At 45.7% G+C, this 25,331-nt stretch overlaps 1 protein-coding gene across 1 annotated transcript in view; it reads right to left on the bottom strand.

Annotated features, from left to right (window-relative positions):
* NFYC (nuclear transcription factor Y subunit gamma) overlaps positions 1-25,331 on the bottom strand; it is a 542,726-nt gene that overhangs the window by 241,815 nt on the left and 275,580 nt on the right. The window lies entirely within an intron of this gene.

Raw genomic sequence — 25,331 nt, 5'->3', positions numbered from 1 at the left:
CCACAAAAATTCCTTTTGAATGCAAGGTATTATTTGAATGACAGTGTCCAGATCCTGGCAGTGCTGTGTCCATACATTTTGAGATACCATTGTAGCTTCCTCATATGCAGTTTGGCATTGGGAAGTACCAGAATACAAGATGCCATGAACCCTAAGGCTTGAAGGACTGTCCTTGCAGTCAGCCCGGACTGATGAGATAGTTGATGGAAATAAAGGGATAGACTCTTTTGTTTGTCCGGGGTTAAAAAGGCCATCTGGGATGCTGTATTCAGTCTCACACCCAGAAAGCACATGTCTTGAGAGGGTACTAGACTGGACTTTATTTCGTTCACAGAATACCCTAGGCATCTTAGCACTGCTATCACATATTCCAAATGATGAAGAAGCTTTCCTCTTCCTTGAGCCAGAATTAGGCAGTCGTCCAAATAAGGATAGATCTGTATTCCTTTTAGTCTGAAGAAAGCTATCACTGGAGCCAGAACTTTCGTGAACACTCTGGGCGCAGTAGATAAGCCAAAGGGCAATGCAGAGAACTGATAGTGAAACGCAGATACTTTCTGCAACTTAGTCTGATAGGAACATGAAGGTAAGCTTCCTTGAGATCCAAAGTTACCAACCAATGATCCTTGCCCAGCAGAGGTAAAAGCTGCTGCAACGTCAACATTTTGAACTTGGGAATGTCCAGATAAGTGTTGAGGATAGATAAATCCAAAATTGGTCTCCACGTGTTCCCCTTCTTTGGTACTAGGAACAGGCGAGAATAAAATCCTAGGCCCACTTCTGGCAGAGGGACCGGCTGTATGGCCCCTAGTCGGAGCAATAGAGAAACCTGTTTGTGAGCCTCTATTCTTTGTTGAGGAGGAACGTCTGGCATGCCTTTGAAAGGAGGCAAGGTATGGAAATAAAACCTGTAGCCGTTGTGTATGATATCCAATACCCATTTGTCCTGGGTAATTAAACTCCAATTTTCTTTGAAAAGTGCCAACCTTCCCCCCAAAGGTGCTGCCAGACGAGCAGGCTCTGGCAGCTGAAAAGGTAGGTCATTGGGTCTGCTTACGAAAGGACTGACCCCTGCCCTCACCCGAAGCCTGTGCAGGAGAACTCCCTGTTCTAGGCCTGAAAGAGCCCTGAGCTCTGCCCTTACCACGTCTAGATCTACCCCTAGACTGTGAATCATAAGAAGGATACGTCCACCCTTTAGTAGGCCAATTTCTACTAAACTTTGGAGGCTGGACCTGCAAAAAATCTTTAACAGTCTGCATAGACTTAGCCTTGTCTTCCATTTTCTTTTAAAACTGTCTCAACAGGAGGACCAAACAACACGTCAGATTGTAAAGGAGCATCTAAAATCCTTGTTTTAACATGTTCAGACAAATTCTGATCCCTCAGCCAGGCGTGCCTGCGAAGAACTGACCCAGTGGCAGCCACCCTAGACGAGGCCTGTACAGCATCAAAACCACATTGCAAAGAATGCTTACCCACTTGTTCAGAAACATGCACTAAATCTTGCAACTCCTTACAATCAATACCTACCGCCAGAGCATCAACCTTAGATTTCAATTGTGAAAGGAGATAATTTTGGTATTTCAACATGTGAAACTGGCAATTCAGAGCCCTCATAGCAAGAGTGGAAGAAGTATAGACTTTCTTGCCCCATCTATCCAAGGCCCTAGCCTCCTTGTCTGCAGGAACCGGATTCTTAACAGAAGCCTTAACACCTTTAGGCCCATGGCTAACAGTTTCTGGGTCTGCCCTAGGACTCTTAAAAAGATACTTATGAGCTTCAGGCACCCTGTAATACCTATCCGGCTTAACAGGAGCAGGAGGCAAAGAATCAGGATTAAGAGAAGCTTCCATAAAAACATCTTCCACTGCATCCAAAACACAAGGTATAGCCAAAGGCCTATGCTGGGGTAACAACAGAAATTCCCTAAGCCTTTTTCTGGAATCAGAGAAGTCCTGACCTTCCCACTTAAAATGCTCCCTCATGGAATGAAGAGTTTCTGAAAAAGAAAAATCCTCAGGAGGAGTAGCAGAAGGAGTAGAATCATCCACATCAGAATCAGAATAAGGAGAGTACTCCTGCAAGTCTTCAGCCGAAGACTCTGAAACATCTGAAGCCTGCTCAAGACCCCCCAGCTCAGGCTCCACCCTAGGCCTCTTATCAGGAGGGGGCATAGAACCCCTAATCAAAGTAATCAAATCTTCTGCCATTTTAAGCATATGCTTCTTGGGCACAGTACCTGAAGAGCTAGGGGTAACACTAACTGAAGCTAAACCTGCCCTGCCCCTGGGGGAAGCCTTAGAAACAGAAGGAGAGGGCCTAGCCACCTTAGGAAGGGAGGGGAGTATAGTAACATGAGAAGCCCCCTCAGCCTGACTAGTCTCCTGAGAGGCCACATCTTGTAATAACAAGGTCTCCCCCTGGGAACATAAAGAAACCTCCGGTGGAGCCACCGGCTCCACCGACACCTCTAAAGAAACGGCGTCTGGTACAGACGGTTCTTCTAGCCTAGGCTTAACTGCCTTGTCCTTGCGCTTCTTTGAAGAAGCGGGCGTCGGAGCATCTGACGGCATTTTATAGTTACACCGCTTCCCAAAGACTAACCTCGCACAATCCAACCTTCTCTTTATAGTGCGTTTATTAAATCTAGCACAAGAGCAACAGCCAACAACGTCGTGCTCAGGCCCTAAGCAAGGAATACACAAAGTATGATAATCTTTATGCGGTATCTGTTTCCCACAAGAAATGCAATTAACTTTTTCTGACATCCGGTAAATGACTGAGGCAAGAAAAAACTAAAATATTCCCCAACGGGGTACTTAGCCAACTTTGAACTCGGTCTGAAACTTCAAAATCGAAAAATCTCAGAACGCCAACCGGCACTTGCAACACTGCTTCTGCATCGGACCATGCGGCAAAAAAGACTGAGGATATGACGTCGGTCATGCGCATTTGTACCCTGACGTTCTGACGTCAGTCAAATGCGCCCTGACCGACGTCAGCCTTATACTTTGATATTCGGGCCGACCGAGGACAGCGGACTACCCAAGTGTAAGGACTGCAGCAATGTGAGATGAACATCTACATCCAGAACCCACTTGTCTTAGGTTATGTAAGTCCAATTTTGTTGGAAAAGAGAGAGTTTTCCTCCTAGAGGGGCTTCCAGGAGAGAGGTTCTTGGAGCCATGCAGGGGGAGTCACTGAGCCTGTTTTCTATAAGATTGAGGTCTGTCCTCTCCACCCCTGGGGGTGGAAGCACTCCACTGTCTAGGTCTGTGCCTGGGCCCTCCCTCTGGAGCACCTATATCTACCCCTTTGAGGCCTGTCCGAGCTGGGAAAGGACCAATTTTTAGTTGACCAATTCCTGCTAAATCTTGGGGGCTGAACTTGTAAGAAATCCTTAACCGTTTGCATGGAGTTTGCCTTATCCTCCATTTTCTTTATCACCTCTTCAGCCTTAGACCCAAACAAAACATTATGCTGAACAGAAGCATCCAGTAACTTTGCTTTCACTTGATCAGGTAAGTTTTGTTCCTTTAACCAAGCATGCCTTCTGACTGTGCCAGTGGCAGCTGCCCTGCATGAAGCCTCCAAGGCATCAAAACCACAGTGTAAGCTATGCTTCTCCACTTGCTCAGTAGCATGCATTAAATCGTGTAATTCCTTATTATCTGCACATGCAGAAATGGTACCTAGCTTTTGTTTCACAACAGACAGCAGAAATTGCTGATATTTTAGCATATGAAATTGACAATTTAAAGCTCTAACAGATAGAGTAGCAGATGTGTACACTTTTTTGCCCCATCTCTCCAAAGCTCTAGAATCCTTATCTGACGGAATAGGGTTTTTAGCAGAGGCGGCCTTAACACTCGTAGGACCCTGAGAAATGATTTCTGGATCAGCAGCAGGATTTTTGTAAAGGAACTGGTGGGAGTCAGGGACCCTGTAATATTTGTCAGGCTTAGCAGGGGCTGGAGGAATGGAGTCAGGAGTTAAATTAGCCTCAGAAAAAGCATCACCTATCTTTAACCTTCCTTAACCATTTTTACCCTTGCACCTACCACAACTCTCCAACTAACAAATTGTCCCGTTTTCCCCTTTCCCTTTTCTCTGCAAATATTACACTATTCATTTTAACATTTTTGACCTTCCTTTGTATTGCTAGGAGTTAACCTCTAACTTAAACTCTTTCTAATTTACCCTTTTCCAGGTAGACTCGAACTATAATATACGTGTTTATATAACACATTAGTTCTATGCAATATTTGTAATTGTAAATTGATTCAGCCCTGGAGCTTTTCTCCTCAGGCCTTTTTTTTTTCAAAGTTAGCTTATTTAGTTCATTAAGACCTTTAATATATATGATTGTATTTCATTCTTCCCATTGCATAACATACTTGTACTTTGTATTATTTGTATTTGTAAAATTTGTATTTGTAAAATTTTCTTATACCTCTGGAGCTTTTCTCCCCGGGCCTCCACTGAAAATGGACATAAATCCAGTTGGACTAGCCCGGTCAACAAATGTAAAATAAAAATAAAAAATAAAATAAAATAAATAAAATCACCCACAATATCCAAAATAGGAGGAATAGCCAGGGGTCTATGATGGGGAAGAAGAAGGAAATCCCTAAGCCTTCTCTTAGATTCAGAGCACTCCTGTCCTTCCAAGTGAAAATGTTCCCTCATGTCATGTAAAGTTTCCCCAAAAGAAAAATCCTCAGGGGGAGAAGCTGATGGAATTGATTCCTCAGCATCAGAATCCTCATAAGGAGGGAATATACTTTCCCTCCTCATAAGGAGGGAAAGTATATTCCTGTCCAGAGGAAGACACTGAAGAAATAGATGCCTGATCAGAGGGATTCATAATCCAATTCTTGCCTTGGCCTTTTGTCTGGAGGGATGTGAACCCCTAATCATGGTTAGTAAGTCCTCCGCCATTTTAAGCAGCTGTTTCTGAGATTTGGGTCCCGGATCAGAAGAGGCCTGGGCTGGAGTCTTTGATTTAGAAGGAGTCTTCGCCTTTGCCTTTATCAGAAGCTGTGTAGGCCTGAAAACCCCCTCGGAAGCCGGTACCTGCACAGCGGCTCCGGACTCATCCGAGGGAGCATTGTCTAAAGGTCCTGCAGCTGGAGTACTCAAAGGCCTAGTTGGCTCCTCGTGGGAGTCCGTTTCGGGAATTGGTTCTGAAATGGCCGACGACAGGGGCTGCGAAAGCGCTTCACTGACGACGGCCGAACCTGTAGCTGGCTCTGCTTGAAAACAGTCGTCCGATTTGGACCTCGGAGGATTGTCCTTATCCTTGCGTCATTTGTGAACTCCGGTAGTCGGAAGCGTGTCCGACGACATAATTAAATCGCCTGCCAAAGTAGTGAAAAGCAAAATCGTACCTCTGCTTAATAGTACGTTGGTTAAATCTAGCACAAAACCGACAACTAGCTACGTCGTGGTCGGGGCCTAAACAAGGAATACAGTAAGAGTGGAAATCCTTATGAGGTATTTGCTTTCCACAAGTAATACAATTATTAACTTTTTCTGACATCGGACTGGAGCAAGAAAAAAGTTTCCCCAATGGGGTACTTAGCTTTGAGAAGAAGTAAGTCTTCGGAATGACGCACGAAAAAAATATCAGGGTAGGTTTTCCATGGTGTTTGTAGCAGAAATGGATGCAGTGTGCTATCCATTTGGAAATGGTTTGCTTTGAAATGGTCTTGCCCTCTGCCCCTGTAGCGAAGCGGACTAGCAGCTGGTCAGATTTTCTGAAAGGTTTAGTTCGGTCAAGGTAGAACCTGAGCTATCTGTGCACGTCCAAGGATTGCAGAATCCTTTCCCCTTTATTCTGAGGATTAGGAAAAAAGGTTGGTAAATGGATGGATTGGTTTAACACCACACTGGATACCACCTTGGGCATAAATGATGAGTTAGTCTTGAGGGAAACCCTGTCCACATGGAAAATAATGAAGGGTTCCACAGCCATTAGTGCCTGTATCGCAGATGCTTCTTGCTGAAGTGATGGCCAGAAGTAAGGCTGTTTTCCAAAAGAGGAATTTTAACTCTGCTGTAGCATCAGGCTCAAAAGGGGGAAGCGTGAGCTTCTCTAGTACAAAGTTAAGGTCCCAGGCAGGGGTGGGAGCTCTCTTCGGAGGCCATAAATTGTTAGCTCCTCTAAGGAACTGTTTCATGAGAGGGTGAGAAAATAGAGGTGGCTCAGTAATGTAGTGAGCTGAGATGGCAGAAGTATGAATTTTAACTGATGAGAAGGTTAGGCCTTTGTGGAGTAGCTCTGCTAGGTAATCTAGGATTAGAGGTAAGGAGGGTACAACTGTGTCCTTTCCTTGAGACTGGCTCAATTAACAATATCTTTTCCACTTTTCTGAATAGGATTTCCTAGTACTAGTTCTGGCCTCAAGGATGACATGCAGCACCTGTTTACTGAGGGTTGCTGGTGGTGTATTCAGGAGATAAGCCAGGCTGCAAGGTTCAGGGTACATAGGTAGGTACTAGGCTACTGGCCCTAGGGCCTATATAAGTTTAGCCAAAGATACCCTGGCTTTCGCCACCCAAGAAAATTATTTTCCTGTGCCACTGTCGAGCAGAGCCACAGAAGTGATCCCCGGGGTGAATTTCCTATCTCCCATCCAATCATCAAGATTTTTCTTTAACAGTGCTAATGAGGAGCTGTGTATAGAAAATCTGTCCCTCCTGCTGGGATAGCAGGGAAGGTGTATGATGTAGGTGCCAGGGTGGCACTGCTGTCAGACTGAGTAGGAGTGGGTACCAGTGCTGACATGGCCAGTCTGGGGCAATAAGGATCATCCTTGACCTGTCCTGTTTGATTTTGAGTAGTACTTTTGAGAGGAGGGGCAGAGGGGGAAAGGCATAAATTGAGAGGTTTTCCCCATATAAAGGATAGGGCATCCACTTTCCATGCTTGTCTGTGGGGGTTTCTGGTGCAAAATTTGCTCAACTGATGGTTTTGAGGGGAGGCAAAGAGGTCCACCTCTGGAGTCCCCCACCTGCGGATTAGAAGTTTGAATTAGTTGGGTTCCAGCATCCACTCGTGTGGGTCCAGTAGATTTCTGCTTAAGTTGTCTGCCAGTGAATTTTGTTTGCCTGGCAGGAATTGAGCTTGCAGGTGCACTTGGTTGCTCAGGGCTGTGTTCCACAAGGCTATGGTTACCCAGCAGAGAGGGTAGGAATGAGTTCTCCCCTGCTTGTTTATGTACTACATAACTGTGGTGGTGTTTGTCTTTATCAGGAGTTGTCCTGGAAGGATAAGGTATTTGAAGGCTGTCAGAGCATTCTGTACAGCTAACATTTATTTTTGATTGACATGCAGTGGAATTTGTTCTGGGCTCCATTTGCCTTGAATGCATTTTGTCTGCCATGTGAGCCCCACACGTAGTCTGATGAGTTTGTTGTCAAGATGCAGAGGGGTTGAGTGAAAGGAAGTCCCTTGTTGTGGTTGCATGCCTCTGCCCACCAAAGGAACTCTGTCCTTAGACAAAAAAATGATAGGAATCAGTGTTTCCAGGTCCTGAGAATGTTGACACCAGAGACTTTTTAAGTACCATTGAAGTTACCTCATATGCAGTCTTGCATATGGAATTAGTAGAATGCATGAGGCCATGAACCATGCAGACAGCTGGGTTTTGGTGGCCATTAGTTTGAAGTAGTTTGTCAAATAAGTCTGCTTTTCTGGAGTGAGGAATGCCATCTGGGAAGTTGTGTCCAAGCTTGCTCCCAGGAATACAATCATTTGCTTGGGCACCAGTTGGGATTTATTTTCGTTGATGGTGTACCCCACAGAAGTTAGAAGCCTCTTTACAGATGCCAGGTGCTGAAGTAGCAATTCCTGACTGTCCGCCTGAATCAGGCAATCATCCAAGTATGGGTAATTTTAATATCTCTGCCTGCAGCTACTGCATCCATTGCATACTGCCTGCAGTATGCAATGGCTGGAGACAGGCACTTTGTAAATACCCTGGGCACAGTAGATAAGCCAAAGGGAAGTGCAGAGAATTGATAGCATGCATAGAGCCTGCCCTGAAATGTAGACATTTCCTGCAAGACTCCCTTATGGGATGTGCAGATAAGCTTCTTTTAAGTCTAGGGCGACTAGCCAGGCGTCCTTGGCTAGCATAGGAAGAAGCTGTTGCAGAGTCAACATTTTGAATCTTGGGACCACCAGGAAGGTGTTGAGAATTGACAGATCTAGGATAGGGCGCCAACAGCCCTCCTTTCTGGGCACCAGGAATAGTCTGGAGTAGAAACCCTAACCCCTTTGCTCTACAGGCACAGGATGAATAGCCCTGCTACTGAGAGGAGAAAGTACTTGATTTTGAGCCTCTGCCCACTGGTTTGAAGGAAGGTATGGCAACCCGCTTGGGATTGGCAGTGAGTGGAAGCAGAATCTGTATCCCTGGGATACAATGTGTATGACCCACCGGGTCCTGGGTAATGGACATCCAGTTTTGTGCATGCAGGGCAAGTTTTCCTCTTAGGGATGAAAGTACTTGGGCTTTGCTGGGAAGGAAGGTAGACAAGTCATTGTGAACTTTTTCCATAGGGGGGTGGCTTACCACTCCCTGTTTTAGAGGTGGGAGCACTCTATTGTTTAGATCTCTGCATACCCTGAGACTGTAGTCTTGGTGGCCTGTTGCCCCTGGGTTTGGACTGAGAATGTTTGGGAGGGACTGGAAAGGACCAGTTTTTAGAAGGCCAATGCCTACTGAATGTAAGTGGCTGCACCTGTAAAAGAATCTTTTAACACTTTGCATAGATTTAGCTTTTTCTATCAGCTTTTTAAGAACTTCTGCTTTTGTGCCAAATAATTTTTCCTGGTTTAATGGAGCATCTAATAATTTTGCATTGACATGGTCTGCAAGACTTGCTCCTTCAGCCAAGCATGCCTTCTCAGTACAGACCCAGTGACAGCAGCCCTGCAAGATGCTTCTAAGGCATCAAAACCACACTGCAAAGTATGTTTACTAACGTGGTTTGCAGAATGCATTACCTGTTGTAAATCTTTATTTTATGTACAATCTGGAAGCAACATTTTTTGTTTAATTAGTTCCATAATATGCTGCTGGTACTTCAACATGTGAAACTGACAATTCAAAGCCCTGATGGCAAGAGTTGCAGAAGTATATACCTTCTTACCCATCTGTCTAAACCTCTAGAATCCTTGCCCGAAGGGGTAGGGTTTTTGGCTGTAGTAGCCTTAATGCCTTTAGGGAAATGGTCTCTGGATCCGCAGAGGGATTCTTAGAGGAAATTTGTGAGTCAGGTACTCTGCAGTACCTGTCACGGTTTCTAGGAGCTGGTGGTAAAGTATCAGGAGTAAGACTGGATTCCATGAAGACATCATCTACAATGTCCAGGACGGGGTATAACTAGAGGCCTGTGCTGGGGCAAGTCCAAAAATTCTTTGAGTCTCTTTTTGGACTGGGGGTAGTCTTGGCATTCCCAGTGGAAATGCTCTCTTAAAGTATGCAAGGTTTCACCAAAAGAAAAGTCCTCTGGAGGGGAGGCAGAGGGAATGGAATCCTCTGCATCTGAATCCTCATAGGTAGATAAGGGTATGTCCTGGTAATCAGAGGGATCAGAGTCAGACTCCTGGTCTGTAGAATCAGAAGGAAAATCAATTCTTTGTCTTTTAGAGGGGGAAGGCTGGCTTCCCCTAAATAAAGTTATAAGGTCTTCAGCCATTCTAAGCATATGTTTCTGTGGCAAGGGAGCTGGAGCATGAACTTTGGTCATCTGTTTTCTAGGTGCAATGCAATCTCTGGGCCTGAGAAACTCTGTATTTTTAGTAAAAAAATGAAGCCGCCAGTTTAATACGAACATCGGAAGGTCGGAATAACACCCTCAGAAGCCGGTTCCTGCACAGCGGCTCTGGACCCATACAAGGTAGAGACATCCGCAGGTTCCATAGATGAAGAAGCAACTCGCGGCATGCCCGACTCCGAATGGGTCTCAGCAGAGGCTTGTGAATCTGTAGAAGCGGGTATCAGGGGCTGCAAAAGCGCCTTACTGAGTACCAGCGAACTGATGACCAGCTGAAAGGGAGTGTCGTCGGCAGTTTTGGACCTATGCGGTCTGTCTCTGTCTTTATCCTTACGTTTTTTTGGAAGATACACAGTTGGATGGCTTATGGAAGTCATTTCGGAAAACGAAGAACGAGCGCAAAAGAATTTAGCGACAAAGATAGCCCGATGACGAATAGTTCGGCCATTAAACAAGGCACAAAACCTACTGTGAGGAAAGTTGTGGTCTGGGCCTAAACAGATGATGCAGTAAGAATGCAAATCTCTGTGAGGTATTTGCTTTCCACAGGCAAGACAATTGTTAACTTTTTCTAACATCGGTTAGAGCAAGTAAAAAGGATCCCCAATTGGGTACTTAGCTTTAGAAGACTTCAGGTCTGAAACTCGAAAAACAAAAATTTCAGGGAGCGGCCGACCGGCACTTGCAAACTGCTTCTGCTTTGGGCTCCCATGCGGCAAAAAAAGCTGATGCAATGGCAACGGCTGCATGTTTTATACCCCTGATGACCTGACGTCATGGAAGAGGCGACAGCATCCGACACAGAAATCCCAAGACTCTGGTATTCAGGCCAACTGAGGGTTACCTGCAGGCAGATAACCCAAGTGTGATGACTGCAACAGTGAAATACGAAGAACATCTGCAACAGTGAATACACACTGACATCTACATTTGTGGTAATTGTACACAAAGTACAGTTTTGTACCTACCATAAATGTAGATGTTCGAGGATTCCATTGCTGCAGTCCTGACTATTGGGTATAGTCCGCGTCCCAGTCGGCCCGAATACCAGAGTATAAGGCTGACGTCGGTCATGGCGCCTTAGACTGACGTCAGTACGTCAGGGTACTAATGCGCATGACCGACGTCATTTCCTCAGTCTTTTCTTGCCCCAGATGTCAGAAGACCCAAAAAGACAAGTCCCAAAACAACCTGCACCAAAAACATGTACAAGATATATACAACAATATATACAAAAATGTAAGCATGTCAACTCACCTACACAACCACCCCTAAACACAGAGGGAAGGAGGGAGGGTAAATTGGACTGCAGCAATGGAATCCTCGAACATCTACATTTATGGTAGGTACAAAACTGTACTATGTTCTTCGTCTTCCATTGCTGCAGTCCTGACTATTGGGTAGAATCCCAAAGCAGAGGAAAGGGAGGCTGGCAAATTATAAGGAAGTAGGAGCTGATAACATGCCTTGCAAAACAGCAGTGGCAAAACCAGCCCTAGACTTAGAGTAGATAGGAAGATGATAATGCTTAGAGAAAGTATGCACTGAACTCCAAGTAGCTGCTTCCAAAATATCCTTAGTTGCCACCCGCCTTAGAAATGCTGTAGAAGTGGCAGTAGCCCTAGTGGAATGAGGCCTAATCCCAGCTGGAATCTCCTTGCCATGATGGGAATAACAAAATGCAATGCAAAAGCCAATCCACCGGGAAATAGTTTGTTTTGACACAGGCTTGCCCTGTGAACTCAAGGCAAAAGAAACAAACAACTGCTGAGACTGCCTAAAATCCTTAGTTCTGCTTAAATAATATCTCAATTGCCTGTGTACATCTAAAGTGTGCAAAATCTTTTCCCCTTTATTTTGGGGATCTGCATAAAAAGTAGGCAAATGAATAGTTTGGTTTAAAGCCACACTAGAAACCACCTTAGGCATAAAGGAAGGATTAGTACGTAATGATACCCTATCCTTATGGAAAATCAAAAAGGCTCTACTGCCATAAGGGCCTGCAACTCAGACACCCTTCTTGCAGAAGTAATGGCCAACAGAAAAGCAGTCTTCCATGACAAGTATTTCAACTCAGCAGTAGCGGCAGGCTCAAAAGGTTGTAGAGTAAGTTTTTCCAACACAAAATTGAGATCCCAAGCAGGAGTAGGAGCTCTACGTGGGGTCTTATATTCTTTGCCCCTCTAAGAAACTGCTTGAACAAAGGATGCGAAAACAAAGGTGGGTCACAATCATAATGAGCTGAAATCGCTGCAGCATGAATCTTAATGGAAGAGAAGGACAAACCTTTGTCCAATAACTCAGTAAGATATTGAAGAGCCACACTCAAATTAGGCTCAGAAATCTCCAAATTCTTTGCTGTACTCCAAAATAAAAATCTCTTCCATTTGTCTGCGTACATCTTCCTTGTACTAGGTCTTCTAGCTTCCATAATCACATTTAAAACTTGCTGAGGAAGTTGAGACCTGCTGTGCTTCAAGAGAGAATATGCCAGGCTGTTAGATGAAGAGAGTGAAGCTTGACATTGAGCAGATGACCATCCTTCTGAGATAACAGATGAGGAATCAGAGGTAAAGGCCATGGAGGCTTCCTTACCAGACTCCGTAGTAGTGGATACCAGTGTTGCGAGGCCAATCTGGAGCTATCAAAATCATCCTTGGCCTGTCTTGTCTGACCTTTAATAATACCTTTGGAAGAAGAGGCAGAGGTGGAAAGGCATAGACATGAAGGTTGTTCCAACTGAAAGACAGAGCATCCACTTTCCAAGCTGTGTGATGAAACCCCTTTGTGCAATACTTTGGCAGCTGGTGGTTTAGTGGAGAAGCGAACAGATCTATGTCTGGAGTTCCCCATGACACTGTCAATTTCTGAAATACATGAAGATCCAGTTTCCACTCGTGGGGATCCATGATTTGTCTGCTTAACACATCTGCTAGGAGTTCTGTGCTCCTGGCAGAAACCTTGCCTGAAGAGTTAGTTGCAGGCTTAACGCAGTCTCCCATAAAATCATTGCTTGCCTGCATAGAGGATAAGAATCGTTCCCCTTGCTTGTTGATGTACCACATGACAGTTGTGTTGTCTGTTAGAATCAACACCTGCCCTGGAAGAAGTAACTCCTTGAAAGCTATCAATGCAAACTGGACTGCTAACATCTCCTTCATGTTGATATGTAGATGCTGTAGTCTGGCAGGCCACTTGTCTTGTATCCACTTTCCATTTAGATGAGCTCCCCAAGCAGTGTCCGAGGCATCTGTCGTTAAAACCTGACTCGCCTCTGGCCGGGTCACAGAGAGTCCCTTGTTTAGGTGACATTCCTGAGCCCACCACAAGAATTCCTTTTGAAGGCAAGGTATTATTTGAATGACAGTGTCCAAATCCTGGCAGTGCTGTGTCCATACATTTTTGAGATACCATTGCAACTTCCTCATATGCAGTTTGGCATTGGGAAGCACCAGAATACAAGATGCCATGAACCCTAATGCTTGAAGGACTGTCCTTGCAGTCAGCACGGACTGATGAGATAGTTGATGGAAGTAAAGTGACAGACTCTTTTGTTTGTCCGGGGTTAAAAAGGCCATCTGGGCTGCTGTATTCAGTCTCACACCCAGAAAGCACATGTCTTGAGAGGGTACTAGACTGGACTTTATTTCGTTCACAGAATACCCCAGGCATCTTAGCACTGCTATGACATATTCCAGATGCTGTAGAAGGTCTTCCTTGTCTTGAGCCAGAATCAGGCAGTCGTCCAAGTAAGGATAGATTTGAATGCCTTGAAGCCTGAAGTAAGCTATCACTGGAGCCAGAACCTTTGTGAATACTCTGGGCGCAGTAGATAAGCCAAAGGGCAATGCAGAGAACTGATAATGAAAATCTCCAGTTCGAAACCGCAGATACTTTCTGCAACCTAGCCTTATAGGCACATGAAGGTAAGCTTCCTTGAGATCCAAAGTTACCATCCAGTGATCTTTGCCCAGCAGAGGTAACAGTTGTTGTAACGTCAACATCTTGAACTTGGGAATGTCCAGATAAGTGTTGAGGATAGATAAATCCAAAATTGGTCTCCACGTGTTCCCCTTCTTTGGTACTAGGAACAGGCGAGAATAAAATCGAAGCCCTTTCTGATACAGGGACTGGCTGAATGGCCCCTATCTGGAGTAACTGAGAAATTTGCTTGTGAGCCTCTTTTCTTTGTGGAGGAGGAACATCTGGCATGCCTTTGAAAGGGGCAGTGTGTGGAAATAAAATCTGTAACCGTGATGAATGATATCCAGCACCCATCTGTCTTGAGTGACTAAATCCCAATTTTCTTTGAAAAGAGACAGTCTTCCTCCCAAAGGAGCTGCCAGCCGAGAATCCACTGGCAGCTGAAAAGGCAGGTCATTGGGTCTGCTTACGAAAGGACTGACCCCTGCCCTCACCAGAAGTCTGAGCAGGTGAACTGTCTGATCTAGGCCTAAACGAACCTTGAGCCCTGCCCCTACCACGTCTAGACCTACCCCTAGACTGGGAACCATAAGCAGGATATGTCCACCCCTTAGCAGGCCAATTTCTACTAAACTTGGAGGCTGCACCTGCAAAAATCTTTAACAGTCTGCATAGACTTAGCTTTGTCCTCCATTTTCTTTAAAACTGCTTCCACAGGCGGTCCAAACAACACATCAGACTGTAAAGGAGCATCCAAAATCCTGGTCTTAACATGCTCAGCTAAATTCTGATCCTTCAACCAGGCATGTCTGCGAAGAACAGAACTAGTAGCAGCCACCCTCGAGGAGGCCTGAACAGCATCAAAACCACACTGCAAAGAATGCTTACCCACTTGTTCAGACACATGAACCAAATCCAGCAATTCTTTACACTCAATACCTTCCGCCAAAGCATCCACCTTAGATTTCAATTGTGAAAGGAGATAATTTTGATATTTTAGCATATGAAACTGACAATTCAACGCCCTCATGGCTAGAGTGGAGGAAGTATATACTTTCTTACCCCACCTATCCAAAGCCCTTGCCTCTTTATCAGAGGGTACAGGATTTTTAACCACAGAAGCTTTAACACCTTTAGGCCCCTGAGAAACAGTTTCTGGGTCCGCCCTAGGACTCTTAAACAAATACTTATGAGCTTGGGCACCCTATAATACCTATCAGGCTTAACAGGAGCAGGAGGCAAGGAGTCAGGGTTCAGGGAAGCCTCTGCAAAACATCCTCCACCACATTCAACACAGGAGGAATAGCTAAGGGCCTATGCTGGGGTAAAAACAAGAATTCCCTAAGCCTTTTCCTGGAATCAGAGTAATCCTGGCCTTCCCATTTAAAATGCTCCCTCATGGAGTGAAGAGTCTCTGAAAATGAAAAATCCTCAGGAGGAGAAGCTGTAGGAGTGGAATCATCCACATCAGAATCAGAATAAGTAGGAAACTCTTGCAAGTCTTCCACAGAAGACTCTGAAGCCTGTGAACACTGTTCAAAACTATCAAACTCCTGTTCCACCCTAGGCCTCTTATCAGGCGGGGCATAGAGCCTCTAATCAGAGTAAACAAATCTTCTGGGATTTTGAGCATATGGTTCTTAGGCAGAGAGCCCGAAATGCTAGGAGAAGCCCCACAGAAGCTGAACTTGGCCTACCTCTACAAGAAGCTTTGGCAACAGAAGGAGAGGCCCTAACTACCTTGGGAAGTGAGGGAAGAACAGTTACCTGAGAAGCCCCCTCTGCCTGGCCTACCTCCTGAGAGGGCACATCCTGTAACAATAAAGTATCTGCCTGAGACTCCATAGAGACTCCTGGCAAAACCTCTGTCACTCCTGAGCCTCCTAAAGAACCGACGCAGGGGACTGCCGGTTCCACATCCCTAGGCCTCACTGTTTTGTCCTTGCGCTCCTTGGATGAAGCAGGCCGGAGCATCCGGCGGCATATTATAATTGCAACGCTTCCCAAACACTAACCTAGCACAATCTAGCCTCCTCTTAATAGTGCGCTTGTTAAATCTAGCACAAGAGCGGCAACCAACAACGTCGTGCTCAGGCCCTAAACAAGGTATACACAATGTATGATAATCCCTATGCGGTATCTGCTTCCCACAAGAAATACAGTTATTCACTTTTTCTGACATCCGGTTAAATACTGAGGCAAGAAAAAACCAAAATGTTCCCCAACGGGGTTACTTAGCCAACTCTGTTTCGGTCTGAAACTCCGGTTTCGGAAAATCTCAGAACGCCAACCTGCACTCGCAAAATTGCTTCTGCATCGGACCATGCGGCAAAAAAGACTGAGGAAATGACGTCGGTCATGCGCATTAGTACCCTGACGTACTGACGTCAGTCTAAGGCGCCATGACCGACGTCAGCCTTATACTCTGGTATTCGGGCCGACTGGGACGCGGACTATACCCAATAGTCAGGACTGCAGCAATGGAAGACGAAGAACATCTGTACTATGTTCGTGTTTCACTGTTGCAGTCATCACACTTGGGTGGATTCCAAAAGCTGAAGAAGGGTGTGAGCAGTCAAGAAGAGTTAGGGCTGGCTAGTATGCCTTGCAAGACTGCTGTAGCAAATCCTGCCCTGGATTTGGGAAAGATAGGCAGGTGGTAATAGGTTCATTGGTTTATACTAGGCTATCTGCCCTAAGGCATTTATAAGCCTAGCCCAAATTTTTGTGGCTTACGCCACCCCTTATATGAAAAAATACTGTGCCCATTAGTTTGTTGTGCCTCTGTCCAGCAGTGACACAGAGATGATTCCCGGGGTAAACCTACGATCTCCCATCCACAGGTCTAGATTTCTCTTGAACAGAGTCAGCGAGGTGCTCTGCCTCACATGGACCGGGATTTTATTCCACAGCATAGGGAGTCTCTGAGTGATAAATCTATCCCTCCAGCACGTCCTATTTATATCCGTGCTAAGGTTTAAGTCGCTTGCTCTAATGGTTTTGGTGGATTTGGATTTTTGAGGTGGAGCATGTCCATTAATTCCGGGTTGGACATGGCCTTGTATGTCAGGCACATGTCACCTCTGAGCAGACTGTATGCGACTGAGTAGAGCTGGAGTTTCTTCAATCTGGCAGCATATGACAGATTTTGGAGTCCCTTTATCCTTTTGGTGAGGAACTTTTGGGGTCTCTCCAATTGCTGCAGATGTCGGGTGAGATACATCCCGAATGGGGCATTGTACTCGATCATTGGTCTGATAAGTGAAGAGTACAGGGGAACAATGACCTCACTAGATCTGGATGTGAATCCTTCATGATCAGGTGGGCAATGTAGAAGGTCTTTCTAACCACTTTAGCAATGTGAGTGTCAAAGAAAGGCCACTGTCAACCTGGGTCCCCAGGTCCCTGATAACCTCTTCTGTGCTTAGTGGATTGCCACCTATATGGTAGCTTGGGGTTACCTTGTTTTCCGAAGGGTATGACTATACATTTTTGGCGTTTAACTTCAGGCCATGGCTCTGGCACCAGCTGTTTCCGTGAGTCCCTTCTGAAGGATATCCGTGTCCGATGCACTTTCCACTATGGCCCAGTTTGCAGTCGTCTGCAAACTTTGTCCAAAGTCCTCCCATGCTGGCCTGTACTTCTGAGAAGTAGATGCCAAACAATAGGGGCCAAGGACCGAGCCCTGTGGGACACCACTTGTGACCGGCTTGGAGTCTGACACAGCGCCAGCAACTCTAACCCTGTGGGTTCTGTCCTTAAGCCAGTTTGCAACCCATCTTGTGACATATGGGTTTACATTTAAGCTGGTAGTTTTTCTACAATACCAGTGGGGTATTGTGTAAGCCTTGCAAGGTCAAGGTAGGCTGTATGGACTGCCTTTCCCTCATCAATGGCCTTGGTGACCGTTTCGAAGAAGTCGACCAAGTTCAAAAGGCACGATCTTCCCTTGACAAAGCCAAACTGGGTCGGGTCCAATGTCTGCAAGTCCCCTATATCTTTGTTTATGAGCTCCATTATGATCCTCTCCATAGCTTTGCAGACTAGACTTGTTAAGCTTATGGGCGGTAATTACCAGGGTCCGTGAGGCGCCTTTGTGGAGTGGGACCACAGTTGCCGTCGCCACTCCTTGGGCACGTATCCTGTGGTAAGGCTGAGATTAAACAGCTGCCTTATGCGGGTTAATTCCTCATTTAGCTCGTGTAGCACACAGCCGGGGACACCATCCGGTCCCATTGATGCTGTGTTTTTAGCTTTAGAGAGAGCAGCTTTCACCTCGCATTTGAGATGTCCGGGAGGCTACACTTGGCTGGGATAGTTATCTCTCCTTTAGGGGAGGGGGGTGAAGTTTGCACTGAACCTGTCTGCCAGTATGTTGGCAATGTCTGTGGGTTCAGTGATTTTTGTATTATTTTGGACTAATTCTGAGCATATCTGGGAGTTTCCACCCAGGTTCCTAACATAGCTGAAAAAGGCCTTATGATTGTCCTTTGAATCCATGGCAATTTTTCTCTCAAAATTGGCCTTAGTTGATTTTATGAGTGCTCGTAATTTTTACTAATAATGATCAGGGGTGACTTCCCTTTTATGGATTTTGTTCTATCATGTAATAGCTTTCTCCTCTTATTGTAAAGTTTGTTAATGGCTGGGGTCCACCAGACTGGACGTTGCCCTTTGTGGAAAGAGTCTTGGTTTTATTTGGGATTGCCTGATCCATGGAGTCCTGGAGGTGTTCATAGAAGGCATTTGTAAGGGCATCCAGAGCTTGGGTTGTGGCTTCCGCTGACTCAGGGGCCTTGAAGGATGCCACACCAGTCTTGAGTAGTGTGAAGTTTGCTTTAGAGAAGTTCTTCACTATGGTCTTTTTTGTTTGGGGTGGGGGCGGGATGTTGATTTCCAGTGAGATTAGTTTATGATCAGATCTCACCAATGAGGATATCGTCCGTGTGGAGCATTTTGTCCCCATGTTTGTGACAATGAGATCTAGTATATTTTCTCTTCTCGTGGGAACAGTGACTAGCTGTTCCATGGCATTTGAATTTATGAACTCCAGGAACCGTTGGGCTAGAAAGTTAGGGCTTGAGTAATGTTCCCAGTCTATATTCCGGTAGTTGTTCCCAGTCTATATTCCGGTAGTTGAAGTCACCCAATATGATGGTGTTTTGAGATACATTTATACCCTCCAGTGTCTTCAGGAAGGCTGTGTGGGGTTCCTGAGTTTGAGAGGGTGGCATGTAGCATGCTACAACTTGTAGAGCAGTTTTGCCTATGGTTAGTTGCACCTGGATGGTTTCCGAAGCTTCGTGCGTTGCCACCAACCTGGAGGTGTGGGTATCCTTTATGAATATGGATACACCCCCTCCTTTTGTGGTGTGGTCTGGGTTTTGGGGCCGGAACGCATGATATGAGGTAAAATGCTTGGTGAAGGTGTGTACAGAACTCCAGGTAGCAGCCTCCAGGATGTCCCTGGTAGGGACTCCCCTGAGAAATGCTATAGAGGTAGAGGTTGCCCTAGTGGAATGTGTTCTGATTTCCTAAGGGGTTGGTTTCCCATGGTGCCTGCAGCAGAAATGGATGTAGTGTGCTATCCATTTGGAAATGGTTTGATTTGAAATGGCCTTGCCCTCTGCCCCTGTTGCAAAGCTGACTAGTAACCGGTCAGATTTTCTGAAGGGCTTAGTCCTATCAAGGTAGAATCTGAGCTGTCTGTGCATGTCTAAGGAGTACGGGATCCTTTCTCCCTTATTTTGCGGATGAGGGAAGAAAGTTGGCAAATGGATGGATTGATTGAGAGCCACACTGGACACCACTTTAGGCATAAAGGAAGGATTAGTCCTGAGGGAAACCCTGTCAGCATGGAAATAATTAAGGGTTCCACAGCTATCAGTGCTTGTAGCTCAGACACTCTTCTAGCTGAAGTGATGGCTAAAAGCAAGACTTGTTTTCCAAGAGAGGAATTTTAACTCTGCTGATGCAGCAGGTTCAAAGGGGGGGGGGGGGTGAGCTTTTCCAGTACAAAGTTAAGGTCTTAAGCAGGGGTGGGTGCTCTCCTTGGTGGTCTTAAGTTGTTTGTCCCTCTCAGGAACTGTTTGATAAGAGGGTGCAAGAAGAGAGGTGGCTCTGCATTGTAATGAGCAGAAATGGCTGAGGCATGTATCTTAATGGAGGAGAAAGACAGGCCTTTGTGGAGTAGATCTGCTAAGTAATCCAGGATAAGAGGCAGAGAGGGCAGTGTTGTGTCCTCTCCTTTAGACTGAATCCATGAGCAGAACCTTTTCCACTTATCAGCATAGGATTTTCTTGTACTGGGTCTTCTGGCTTCAAGAATGACCTCCAGCACCTGTTTGCTTAAGGTCGCTGGGGGAGAAGTCAAGGAATAAGCCAGGCTGCAACATTTAGGGTTTGCAGTTGTGGATGCAGAATCTGTCCATCCTGCTGAGAGAGGTGGGGTTGGATTCTGGTGTAGATGCCAGGGTGGCACCGATGTTAGGCTGCGCAGGAGTGGGTACCAGTGCTAGTGTGGCCAGTCCAGGGCAATCACAATTGTCCTTGGTTTGTCTTGTTCATCTTGAGTAATACTCTTGAAAGGAGGGGCAGAGGGGGGGGGGGGAGGCATAGATTAAGTGATTTACCCACAGAAAAGATAGGGCCTCCACTTCCCAGGCCCTGCTGTGAGGATTCCTGGTGGAATTTGTTGAGCTGGTGGTTGTAGGGGGAGGCAAAGAGATCCACCTCTGGGGTCTCCCATTTCTGTATTAGAAGGTTGAAGGTGCTGTGCTCCAATTGCCACTCATGTGGGTCTAGAAGATTTCTGCTCAAGTCATCTGCCAGTACGTTTTGTTTCCCTGGCAGGAACTGAGCTTGCAGATGGACTTGAATGTCCAAGGCAATGTTCCACAGGGCCATGGCTAGCCTACAGAGTGGGTAGGACTGGGTTCCCCCTGCTTGTTGATGTACCACATAAATGTGGTGTCTGTTTTTATTAGCAGTTGTCCTGGAAAGATTAGGTATCTCTGTCAGGGCAGTCTGTACTGCTAGCATCTCTTTTTGGTTGATGTGCAGATGAATTTGACTTGGGCTCCAGTGGCCCTGAATACGTATTCCGTCCATGTGTGCCCCCCAGGCATAGTCTGATGCATCTGTGGTTAGGGTCTGGGTGGCTTGGGGTTGTGTAAATGGCTGTCCCTTGTTGTGGTTGCATGCTTCTGCCCACCAGTGGAACTCTGTCCTTAGACAGGGTATGACAGGAATAACGGTTTCCAGGTCCTGAGAATGCTGGCACCAAAGACTTTTTAAGTACCACTGGAGTTTCCTCATATGCAGTCTTGCATATGGAATCAGCAGTATACATGAGGCCATGAAACCTAGGGGCTTGTAGTATTTTTCTTGAAGATAGCTGGGTTCTGGTGGCCATTTTTCTGAAGCAGTCCATCAGATAGACTTGTTTTTCTGAGGTGAGGAATGCCATTTGGGAAGTTGTGTCCAAGCTTGCTCTCAGGAATACAATCTTTTGACTGGGTACCAGTTTTGATTTATTTTAGTTGACGGTTTACCCCAAGGAAGTGAGAAGGTTTTTCACAAATGACAGGTGCTGCAGCAGCAATTCCTGACTGTCCGCCTGAATCATCCAAGAACGGGTAAATATGGATATTTCTCTGCCTGTAGTATGCAATGGCTGAAGCCAGGCATTTTGTGAATACTCTGGGCGCAGTAGATAAGCCAAAGGGAAGTGCAGAGAACTGATAATGCATAGACCCTGCCCTGAAACATAGATACTTCCTGCATGATTCCCTTATGGGGATATACAGATAGGCTTCTTTTAAGTCTAGGGTGACTAACCAGGCATCCTTGGCTAGCATAGGAAGAAGATGTTGCAGAGTAAGCCATTTTGAATTTTGGTACCACCAGGAAGGTGTTGAAAATGGAAAGATCCAGGATTGGGCGCCAAGAGCCCTCTTTCCTGGGTTCCAGGAAGAGTCTGGAGTAGAATCCTTGACCCCTCTATTCTACTGGAACCGGCTGAATAGCTCTGATATTGAGCAGGGAATGTACTTGGCTTTGAGCCTCTGCCCACTGGTTTGGAGGAAGGTCTGGAAACCCGCTTGGGGTTGGCAGTGAATGGAAATAACATTTGTACCCCTGGGATACAATGTTGAAGACCCACCGGTCCTGAGTGATGGACAGCCAGTTTTTTTGCATGAAGGGCAAGTTTTCCTCCTAAGGGCACAGGCAATTGGGCAGGGCTGGGGAGTGGAGTAAAGAAGTCATTGTGATTTTTTTTCCGTAAGGAGGTGGCTTACTACTCCCTGCTTTAGGAGTGGGGGCACTCCATTGCTTAGATCTCTGCATACCCTGAGACTGAAGTCTGGGTGGTCCGTTTCCCCTGGGTCTGGTTTGAGAAGGCCTGGAGGGCGCTGGAAAGGACCAGTGTTTGGAAGGGCAATGCCTACTTAATCTAGGGGGTTGCACTTTTAAGAAATATTTAACAGTCTGCATAGACTTAGCTTTTTCCTCCATCTTTTTAAGAACCTCTTCTGCTTTGGTACCAAACAAACGGTCCTTATTCAAAGGAGCATCTAGTAATTTTGATTTGACATGGTCTGGCAAAATCTGCTCCTTCAGCCTAGCATGTCTTCTCAGTACAGAGCCAGTGACAGCTGCCTGCCAAGATGCTTTGAGGGCGTCAAAGCCACACTGCAAAGTAAGCTTGCTGACTTGGCTTGCAGAATGCATAAGCTCCTGCAATTCCTTATTTTCTGCAATGTGAAATGGTTGCCACTTTTTGTTTAAGTTGCATAATATGTTGCTGGTACTTCAGCACGTGAAAATGACAATTCAATGCCCTAATAGCAAGAGTTGCAGAGGTATTATACCTTCTTACCCCATCTGTCCAAAGCTGTGTAATCCCTGCCAGAAGGGGTGAGATTCTTGGCTGTAGTAGCCTTGATACCTTTAGGCCCCTGGGAAATGATCTCTGGGTCAGCAGTAGGATTCTTGAAAAGAAATGTGTGTGTCAGGTACTCTGTAGTACCGGTCTGGTTTCCTAGGGGCAGGAAGTAGTGTGTAAGGAGTAAGACTGGATTCCACAAAAACATCATGAACAACATCCAGGATAGGGGGTACTGCGAAGGGCCTGTGTTGCGGCAGCTGTAGAAATTCTCGGAGTCTCTTTTTGGACTGAGGATAGTCTTGGCATTCCTAGTGGAAATGCTCTAAGGTATGCAAGGTTTCACCAAAAGAAAAATCCTCTGGATGGGAGGCAGAGGGAATGGATTCCTCTGCATCTGAATCCTCAAGCAGATAAGGGCATGTCTTCATAATCAGAAATTTCAGAGTCATCGGACTCCTGATCTGTAGAAGCTGAAGGTGACTGGACTCTTGTCTCTTAGCAGGGGAAGGCTGACTTCCATTAATCAGTGTAATAAGGTCTTCAGCCATTCTAAGCATTTGTTTTTGTGGCATGGGAGCAGGTGCATGCACTTTGGTCGTCTGTTTTCTAGGCGCAGTGCATACCCTGGGCCTAAGAAATTTGGTAGTTTTGGTTAAAAAAGAAGTCATCGGTTTAATTCGAACATCGGTTGAGCGAATAACCGTCTCGGAAGCCGGTGCCTGCTCAGCAGAATACCTGACTCCAAATGGGTCTCAGTAGAGGCCTGCGAATCAAAGTGGACATCAGGGGCTGCGAAAGCACCTCACTGAGTACCAGCAGACTGGCGACTAGCTTAACGGAAGCATCATCTGCAGTTTTTGACCTATGCGGTCTTTCTCTGTCTTTACCTTTACATTTTTTCGGAATATCGGCAGTTGGATGGCTTACTGAAGTCATTTCAGAATACGGAGATACAGCGCGAAAGAATTTAGCGACAGAGGGCCTGACAATGAATGGTTTTGGGCATTATATAAGGCACAAAACCCACAGCGAGGGACATTGTGGTCTGGGCCTAAACAGGTGACGCAGTAAGAATGAAAACATCTGTGAGGTATTTGCTTTCCACAGGCAAGACAATTGTTAACTTTCTGACATCGGTTAGAGCAAGAAAAAAGGACCCCCAATGGGGTACTTAGCTTTAGAAGACTTCAGGATTATTAAATTCGTAAACAAAAATTCAGATAGCGGCCGACCAGCACTTACGAACTGCTTCTGCTTCGGGCTCCTCGGCAAGAAAGACTGGTCTAATGGTGTCGGCTGCCTGTTTTTATACCCCTGACGACCAGACGTCAGTCCTGGAACGACAACAGCATCCGATGCAGAAATACGAAGTCTCTGGTATTCGAGCTGACTGAGGGCTACCTGCAGGCAGATAACCCAAATGTGATGACTGCAACAGTGAAACACGAAGAACATCTACAATTCCAAAGTTCATGCGAGTACAACTGGTCCCGAATTTTACTGCCCAGCAGCTCCCAAGTAATACACTCAGTGATACCACACTCTAGTCTGTGAAACTTGTTCCTTTTACCAGAACAGTCCGAGATCACACAGAAAGTTGGGGTTTTTCTACATTTACCTGTCTCACCTTACCTGAAGCATTTCACTTGACATGACTGCAGTACTATTTAAAATTACAAGCTCAGCAAAAAAATTATATTTTCACTGAATGGTAGTTAGCTTATCAAGCACCACCATGAAGCTTAAGCTGAACTTAAACAGTACAGTTGTGTACACATACCATAAATGTAGATGTTCGAGTGTATTCACTGTTGCAGTCATCACATTTGGGTAATCTGCTGGCAGGTTGCCCTCAGTCGGCCTGATTAACAAAGTCTTGGGTCCCATGTCAGTTGCTGTCCCTTCTTCCATGACGTCAGGTCGTCAGGGGTAACCAAACATGCAGCCGACGTCATTACATCTGTTTTTCTTGCCCCAGATGTCAGGTGCCCCCCTGAATGGGGAGCAAATAAAATTAAAAACACAAAAATATACCTCCAGCAAAAAGCAAATACACCAAAAAGGCTTTTAAGCATAGTAACAGAAAGTAGAGGTATAGTCAGAGAAAAACAGGGGGCTGGAGGGAGGGTAAACAGGACTGCAACAGTGAATACACTCGAACATCTACATTTATGGTAAGTGTACACAACTGTACTAGGTTCTTCGTGTTTCACTGTTGCAGTCATTACATTTGGGTAGATTCCAAAAGCTATGGTTGGGAGGAGGAATTTATACAGCATTTGGACCAGCTATAAGGCCCAGTAAGACAGCAGTGGCAAAGCCAGCTCTGGATTTAGAGAAAATTGGTAAATGATAATGCTTGGTGAAAGTATGTACAGAACTCCAGGTAGCAGCTTCTAGAATATCTCTGGTAGGAACACCTCTGAGAAAGGCTGCAGAAGTAGATGCAGCCCAAGTAGATGCAGCCCTGGTGGAGTGAGATCTGATCCCCTGGGGGATAGGTTTTCCATGGTGCTTATAGCAGAACTGAATGCAATGGCTTATCTGTTTAGAAATGGTTTGTTTTGAAATAGCCTTCCCCTCTGCCCCAGTAGCAAATGCTACTAGGAATTGATCAGATTTTCTTTGAAATTTAGTTCTGTCCAAGTAAAATCTAAGTTGTCTGAGCACGCCAAGGAATGCAGAATCCGTTCCCCTTTGTTCTGTGGATTGGGAAAGAAGGTT

The sequence above is a fragment of the Protopterus annectens genome, chromosome 9.part0 (assembly GCF_019279795.1).
Source record: "Protopterus annectens isolate FY-2018-M chromosome 9.part0, PAN1.0, whole genome shotgun sequence".
Classification (NCBI taxonomy): Eukaryota; Metazoa; Chordata; order Ceratodontiformes; family Protopteridae; genus Protopterus; species Protopterus annectens.
Note: the sequence above shows the minus strand (reverse complement) of the source record. Positions and strands in the feature narration are given on the sequence as shown.